Source organism: Limulus polyphemus, unplaced genomic scaffold, assembly GCF_000517525.1.
Source record: "Limulus polyphemus unplaced genomic scaffold, Limulus_polyphemus-2.1.2 Scaffold4212, whole genome shotgun sequence".
Classification (NCBI taxonomy): domain Eukaryota; kingdom Metazoa; phylum Arthropoda; class Merostomata; order Xiphosura; family Limulidae; genus Limulus; species Limulus polyphemus.
In genome coordinates, this window is record NW_013669822.1 from 1,485 (window position 1) to 10,471 (window position 8,987).

The 8,987-nt window shown below is 35.1% G+C and overlaps 1 long non-coding RNA gene across 1 annotated transcript; it reads left to right on the forward strand.

Moving 5' to 3' along the window:
- Positions 1–1,231: 1,231 nt before the first annotated feature.
- Positions 1,232–6,233, forward strand: LOC111088677. The gene is made up of 3 exons (XR_002613127.1): positions 1,232–1,394; positions 5,515–5,519; positions 6,219–6,233. It is a non-coding gene; the product is annotated as an uncharacterized LOC111088677 (long non-coding RNA).
- The last annotated feature ends 2,754 nt before the right edge of the window (positions 6,234–8,987 follow it).

An 8,987-nucleotide genomic window follows, 5' to 3' on the forward strand; every position in this document is an offset into this window, starting at 1 on the left:
TAACATATTTTCTTTAACAGCATTGCCCAACAAATTAATTATTTCATTCTGGACATTTTTACCACAATAACGAATTTGAGTGTCTTCAGACACAACCCAATGAAAATTTTCATTCATTGTCAAATCAGATTTTCCAAATAACTGAACAAGACCTAAAAATTCCTATTGTTTGTTGTAAATAATCTCTGAAAGCCAAATCGTGTTCAGCTACATAAAGAGTTATGCTCATTAAACGTTACAAGTCTTTACTCCAATGATCTCGTTTTTTTTTTCATCTATGACTGCATTTCCCTATCTATAGTTTTGTTTGCTAACATTGCAGGTGATATAATCGCAAGATTGTTTCAAACCACTTCTGATAACAGAGAAACTACGTTAAATTCCAGCTTTTGGAAAATTGTACTGTTTATTAATAAGAAAGGCCCGTTTGTAATGATATGATCAGGTTCCGCCACTGAGTAGTCATCAAACCAGATTATAGTAACCAACATGGTTCTCTGTGGGGGGTTCATTTTCATCTTGAACAATATTCTCAGAATTTCCAGCTATGATATCATTATTCAATTCTTCAACATTACTGAAATTTTGGTCGTGATTTTTCGATTCAGGAGTATGGTCATTGTTTGCTTCAGAAGGTAAAGTGCTAGATATATACAATTATTTTAATTTAAGCATAGCGCGAGTATTAAATTAAGTTGTTTTTAGAAGCGACAATTTATCGCAGGTTTGTTTAGTTTAACTGTTGTGAATTAGCACTTATATTCTTGTGTGTCATGTTACTTCAACCTTCTAAGCTTTTCTCGTTGTTTTGATCGAGTATTATTACATCGTAATATCTCGTAGTGTATAGAAAGTTCTAGGCTTCAGCCGGGCTCTTTATAAATATGCGTCCAAAATGTAGTTCAAGTAAGATCGTGAAAGATATAATACAAAAACTCTAGATTGCATATTTGTGGGTTTAGCTATAGAAAGCGTATATCGGCGACTTTATAGTGAAAGTATCACATGTTGTATTGCAATAACAGAGTAGAGAAGAATAAGTTGTTTTGTCAATTGTGATCTAAAGTAATTGAACAAACTTGTGTGGACTTTCGAAGCAAATAGAATTATTTCAAGCTCTGGATACATCCGTGGTAACCAACAGTGTAACGTAAATGAACTTATCGCCGATTGTGTTGTAATAACGGAACAGAGAAGAATAATTCGTCTTATCAATTGTACTATAAAGTAACTGAACCAGCATATATGGACTTTGATTAAAAGATACAATTATTTAGAGCTCTGGATACAACTGTGGTGATTAACTGTGCAACAAACATTTGCATATACATTTGACATGTTTTGATTTATTATTTTAAAACAAGTGGATTGTGTGTTGTTTGTTTATTGTTGAAGTTTCATTGCTGACAAGTCGCAGACACCTACTCTAAGGATTTAAGCCGGGAATGCAGTGTTTGCAATCTGTTTGACTACACAAGATGACAAATTTGTAGAGCTGGACGTTGGTGATAAAGGGAGCAAGCCTGCGTTGCTCCAAGAGGTAGGCTTAGAACTGAAAAAACTTTACAATTTAGGATGTTTGTTGAATTATTCTTCTTGTTGACAACACCTTTTTTTACTTTTACTATGCTACCCAGAGTACCCAGGAAAAACGTTTAATACATATTAGAGATAAGATGTCCCAAGCTCGACCATATTATCATTATAAACAAACATAATCTAGCCTATATATTGTTACGACAGCGGAAGTCACGTGACGCTGGTGACACGTCGTGAGTTTTTAGAAGGATCATGACTGTTCTTGGCGGCTCTGGTGTTTGCCAGATATCCTCTATTTTTGAATATATAAGATGGCAAGAAGTGACTATATAGATTATTGCAGACAGGCAGAGATAGGGACAGACAAGTGAGTCAAGCGCGGTAGTGACCGTAAGTAAAGTGCGTGAATTGTTGTGAATTATAGCGTGTGTTTAAGTTAAAGTCACTGTGGAAGTTAAGTGTATTGCAAAATTGTATTGAGAAAGAATAAACTAGTTTTATTTAAGAAAGGACTTGTATTGCTAAAGTTTCATCTGAAAGAAATTATACAGGAAATTAACAAATGAACAGAGACGTAACAAATTGGTGTCAGAGAGTGGGACAGAAAAAAATGGAAACGAGAATTGGAAAATCAAACTAAAGCTTAGCAGATTTGATGGCAGCAATACAAGAACAGCAAAAGAAATAAGAAGAACGAGAAAATAAACAAGAACAGAAACAAGAAGAACGAGAAAAGAAACAAGAAGAGAGATTACAGCAGTTGTTGAAGGAAAATAAAAGAAACAAGAAGGGAGATTACAGCAGTTGTTGGAGGAAAAGAAAAGAAACAAAAAGAGAGCTTACAGCAGTTGTTGGAGGAATGAGAGGTTACAGCAGTTGTTAGAGGATAAAGAAAAGAAACAAGAAGAGCGAGAAACAAACAAGATGAGAGACAACAGAATTCGCAAGGAAACCCGAAACAGCGGCAGCTCGAACAGCAAAATAAACAAGAGAGATTACAGCAGTTGTTGGAGGAAAAAGAAAAACAAGAAGAGAGACAACAGCAGTGACAAGAAATCCTGCAACAGTGGCAGGTCGAACAGCAAAATAAACAAGATAAGAGATTACAGCAGTGGCAAGTGGAACAAGAAAGGAAACAGGAAGAAAGTCTCCAACAGTTGCAGGAAAGTCAGCAGCAACTACAGGAAAGTCAACAACAGTGGCAAGAAGTACAAAGTGAATTAAATACATTAAAGGATGATTTACTGTATTTTACACAAGGAGGATATATTAGCCATCGACCTAATCAGCCTCGGGCAACGGGAAGCCCCTTCCAGACCCCGTAGATAGACCCTAATGCAGACATCTTCAGTCCTGTTAGAAGTCACATCCCAGATATGAATGTCAGCAATATGGATGGACAGAGAAGCAGAAAGCAGTATATCTGGCAACGAGCTTGAAGGGACAACCACTTGAAATACTTGGACACTTGTCAGCAGACAAATGACACAACTATAGAGCACTGGTAGCGGCTCTAGAACTAAGGTATGAAACCCCAAATCAGTCCGAAGTCTACAGGGCTAGGTTTAGGACGAGAGTCCGTGCTAAAGGGGAGTACCTGCAAGAGCTGGCACAGGATTTGGAAAGTATGGCACACAAGGCCTACCCAAATGTGCCACCCAATATCCTCAAGATGTTGCTGAGGGATCAGTTTGTAGAGGCCTTGGACAGTCTACAACTGAAGATACAAGTAAAGCAAGCACACCACTCTACTATGCAGGATGCAATGGCCAGAGTTCTTGAATTTGAATCCTACGTTAAGTCCAGCACAGAGATACCAAAGTTGGTACAGTCATCAGGATTCAAGGGAAGCTTTCAGAGAAGTTTGCGGGACTTTGCTGGCACTTTCATAAACCTGGGCACAAGAGATCTCAATGCTGGCAACTTCAACACAGGGAAGATGTCACAGCAGGAAAGGCTGCTACCCAGAAAGGTTGTTGGAACTGTGGAGAGCAAGAAAATATGAGGAGCCAGTGTAAGAAGAATACTACCAATAAGTCAGCTTCGGGAAACCAGTAGGGGTTGGTGTTGAGGGATACCCACCAACCCTCATCGTGAAAGTCCCAACAGCTAAGTGTAATATAGCAAGTACACATAGTGTCTATGTGACAGGAAAGCTGGATAGCCAAAACCGCAACTTTGTCATAGATTCCGCATCTCAGAAAACCCTTGTGTTGGATCAGAAAGGAGTACCAGAAGCCATATAGAAGTTCTGTGGTGTGACAGGATATTGTGCAAGGTTGTGGGAACCATTGTGGGCAACAATTGAGCTCATGGGCATGAAGAACAGACACAAACTATACTTGGCTGACATTGAAGACCAATGCATGTTAGGACTGGACTATTTACTACCGAGGAAGTGTGTAGTTAACTTCGATAAAATGACGATTGGAAACAACAAAGGCCAAACTCCGGTAACTGTTAAAAGAGAGGTTGAAAAGAGTCGGGTTTCCATCAACTGAAAATGGCTGAAGCAGATAAACCTAAGACTGCATTTAGTTATGGCCAAGGTCTCTGGCAATACTGTGTGATACCATTCGGGCTTAGCAATACACCAGCAACATTTGAGAGGCTGATGGAAAGAGAACTGGAAGGCCTACAATGGAGGATAGCTCTAGTGTACCTGGATGATGTAATTGTGTTGCAGCAATATTTGATGAGGAAGTATCCTAACTATAGAAAGTACTCAACATTTGAAAGCAGCAAACCTCAAACCCCATCCAAAGAAATGCCACTTGTTCCAGAAAGAGGTGCTTTACTTGGGTCACATTGTAAGTGAGCATGGTGTGCGAACTGATCCTGACAAAGTGAAAGGAGTGCATGATTGGCCAACACCAGACAATGTGAGTTAAGAAGTTTTTGAGACTCTGTACGTATTAATGGAAGTTTGTGAAAAACTTTGCAACTATAGCTGCTCCACTACATGATTTGACAAATAAAAAAGCCAGAAGTCTGAATGTACAGTTTCTTGCCAGCATGTTTTCAAGACATTGAAAGAAAATTTGGCCTCAGCCCCACTTTTAAAGCTTCCAAATTCCTCACTGCCGTACATATTGGATTGTGATGCTAGTAATTTAGGTTTATTTCGATTTTTTTGGTGGTTATGAGGTCGGTCGAATTGACCGATCTATTTTTGAGATTAGGGTAGAGAAAATAACATATAAACTATAAGGATTTAGTGAAAAAAAACGTTCGAAATGCATTTAAGAGGTTTTAGGAATTACACAAAGGAAATTTGAGATGGCGAAAAGTATTTTTAATTTCAACATGAAAATTACTTTGCACACGGACTATTCAAAACAAATACTCACTATATTTATGGACAATACTTTATTTTATTAAAAGTACTTTACTAAGAAATATAACTTTTTGTATGTGAAAGACTTGTAATATTAACTGAAAGACTGCCAAATTTCGTGAAGATATACCCAATATATAGAGAGTTATAAGTATTAAATTGATGTCAACTTTAAACGAGTACAGAAGGTCACGTGACTCGATGAAATCGACCGACCCCGTGTCAAAAGATTTAATGTATGTAAAAAAAAAGCTGTTAAGTAGTGAAAAAAAACTACTCTGTGATCGAATTAGAGTGTCTAGCAATCATATGTGCCATCCAGAAGTTCAAGAACTACCTCTGTGGAAAAGATTTCATCATCCAGACAGACCATCAGCTCCTTCGATATATACAGAGATGCAAAGTCGACAGTGCGAGGATCATGAGGTAGGTGTTGTATCTCCAGAACTATCAGTTCTGCATTAAGACCATAAAGGGGATTGCAAATGTTGGTGCAGAATGTATGAGTAAACTTTATGCATGAGCTGAGAATCATCCTTGTATATAATATAAAAACATTTTAAATATTTTTCTTGAAGATGGGGTTGTTATTAAATATACACTAGTGCTCATTTTAAGCTTAATCCGAAAGTATTAAGTTTATGTTTAGTTTATGTTGTGCGAGCGTTAAAGTAATTTATTTTTAGAAGCGGTAGTTTCGCAAGTTTGCTTACGTAACTGTTTACGAATGTTGTGTAGTTCAATTGTTGTGAATTGACGTCATGTTACTCGAACCTTCTGAATTTTTCTCGTTGCTCTATGTGAGTATTGTTACATCATAATGTCCGGTAGTTTGTAGAAAGCTTTAGGCCTCAGTCAGGCAATATATATAGTAGACCAAGTTAATTCCAGTAAGTAAGTTAGTGAAAAAAAGTGAAGTTAGACTGGGTGATCGTGAACTCAGCCATAAAGTGTTTATAATGACGATTTTTTAAAAAGTAATAATCGCAGATTGTATTGTAATAACATAGTAGAGAAGAATAGTTTGTCTGATCAATTGGGTTCTAAAGTAACTGAACCAGTCTGATACAACTTTGGTAACCCACGCGGTAACATAATCGAACTTATCACTGAGTTTATTGTGATAACATAGTACAGGAAAATAATTTGTGTTGTATAGTAATTGAACCCGCCGCTGTAGACTTTGACGAAAAAGAGACAATTATTGATTGTGATAATCAATAGTGCAACGAATTTTTGTACATATGTTTGACTTGTGTTGAATATATTATTTTAAACCAAGTTGATTGTAGGCTGTCTGTTTATTGTTGAAATTTGTCACCAACAAGTCACAGACACCTAGTGTAAAGAATCCGGCCCATACACACATAAAAACCTGATAATGAGTTAATATATTATCCAAATTTATATCAATAAAAAGTCAATAGGTTATCCTAACTTATATCAATAGAGGGTCAATAGGTTACTCTAATTTATATCAGTAAAAAGTCATTAGGTTATCATAACTTATATAAATTAAGATTCCTAACTTATATAAATTAAGATTTAATAGGTTATCCTAACTTATATGAGTAAAAAGTCATTAGGTTATCTTAACTTATATAAATTAAGATTGAGTAGGTTATCTTAACTTACATTAATAAAGAGTCAATAGATAACCATAACTTACATTAATAGAAAGTCAGTAGGTTACTCTAATTTATATCATTGACGATTCCCTAGGTTATTCTAACTTATATCAAAGAATAATCAGTAAGTTATCTTAAGTCATATCCTTCAAAAGTCAATAGCTAGCCTACTTTTTTATTCAGTAACTAATGTATTATCGTAGGCTATGCATATATCAGTCAATTGGTTATCGTAATCTGTATAACATAATAACCAATCTATTATCCTAGCTAATACTTCTAACTAACCCACGAGTTATCCAGATTTACATCATGTAATAGTGTGTTATCCTATACCTTTTATCAAACAGTAGTCTGTAAGTATCCCCGATTATACCGATTTTTCGTCAATGAGTTATGTTAAAACATAATGTGCAGTAATTATATTTTAGCATAACTCATTGACTTAACCAATAACTTATTCTAGTTGATACGATAATGAATATGTTATCCAATGCTTCAGAATGTTGTAATGGATATATTTCGTGAGTTTTGTGCATAATCGAAATGTTTTATAATTCGTGTCAGCCAGTTCAAGATTTTTGTATTCGTACCTGCTGCTTACATTAACATAATGATACATTTTACATGTACGTATCTTTGAACTAATACCAAAGCACAAAACTAGATCTAAGAAAACTGTAAATAATATGTATATTTCAAACAGCTACTATTGATGTAACAGGTAAAAAAAAAAGTCACATTATGATGCATTGTGGGTAAAATGATCCTCCAAAGAGACCTCTATGGCCGACGTTACGTTTGCTGTGGAGATTTAGCATTTGTTAAAGGAAGATATATGCTCTCTCTTTATCGGGATCAGGGAGGGTCAGGTTTGGTGCTTCCACGGAAGAAATATATAAATTTTCTTCTTTTTATAAAAAATAAAATTACTCTTTATTTACTTCAGTAAACCCTGTTACGTATTACAATTACGAATAGCCTGAGACTGAGTTAAATGATAATTTAGATTTATAAAATAAATAAATGTCGAATGTATCCAATTTATGATACATGTTAACGAGATTGATACATACAGTTTTTTAATACAAATGTATTTTAATATATAGACAATATCACAATTTACAATAACGGTTATTACAAATAATGATCTATGTACATAAGTTTTACAAACTTACAAACAATATTGAGTCCTATAGCTGGTCTGGAACTTCCTTGATATTTTATCGAGGGTTCAGGATGAGCGAATTAATTTTGAGTAGATGTAGATACAAATCACTTAACAGGGAGCTAGCTAGTTTTGTTCTTCGTTCTTCGCTGGCCACACACACCGAGTTATCCATATAATGTTTTCGTAAAAATGCTAATGTCCTACATTAATCCGCTGAAGTTAAATGGTTTGTAATATTCGAAATCTATAAACCTTCCTAGTCAAATATCTGAAGTTCCCGATTAATAAGCATTATAACAATCACAGTTATAGCTTTCGAAGTTTATAGCACACTGACTATACGAACTAATAATATATACTGTCTTTGGCGCGTCGCGTTAGTTATATTTATAGGCGTGAGGAGAGTTTCTCGAACTTTCTGCTTACACAACAATACAAACGAACAACCAGTGTTAACGTACACCATATATATTGTTGATTCTTACACTAAAGAATTTTCTACAGTTTTAGTGAATAGGCGGGAATGTCACAATACAGATTTAACAGTATAAGTTATGTACATTTCTACATATAAATTTAACTTGAACAAACATTGATATTAAAATAGATATATGATAGTAAATCTGTCACGACCCTTAAAATATTCCACATCCACTTAACATTTCGGTCGCAAGTCTACTTCAAGTGTTTGAAGTCTTCTGAAGTGTCCCGTTATCATTATTGCTGATAGGATTTTTTTTATTGTTTACTCAAGTGGCTAGCTCATTACTTGGGATTATATCTTTCGTTTCCCAAAGAAAAATGAAAATTAATATTAGCCTTGTAATTCCGATGTTAAAATCAGTATTTGTGCGCGAATCTCTTTACTGAATTGGTGTTGTTTAAAATTCCTTAACTTTTAGTATTATCGAACGCCAAGATGTATAGTGTAAAGACTCTTCATCTGCCCTATATTCATTGCCGCACACCTGAATAAGAAAATAGGAACAAGGATATAGCTCACTCACAAAAACAATATCCGTTCCTTCTGTATAAAATTGGAAATGTGAGTCGAAAATAGGAAGACAGTTTTTAATTTGAAAAGCCTACAGTTTCCAACGTCTTGCTGTTGATAAATCTAATCTGTTTTTGCTTTAACTAGATATTTTTTGAATAAATAAAGTAATGCAACGCAACACTACTTGCCCACCTTAATTACATGGTAGACTTTAACATCTAAAAGACAATTTCATCCAAATGCATTGTAAAAGTCATTTGTTGATAAACTCCAGAAATTTGATCTGTTCACATGATACTTGTTATTATAATGTTC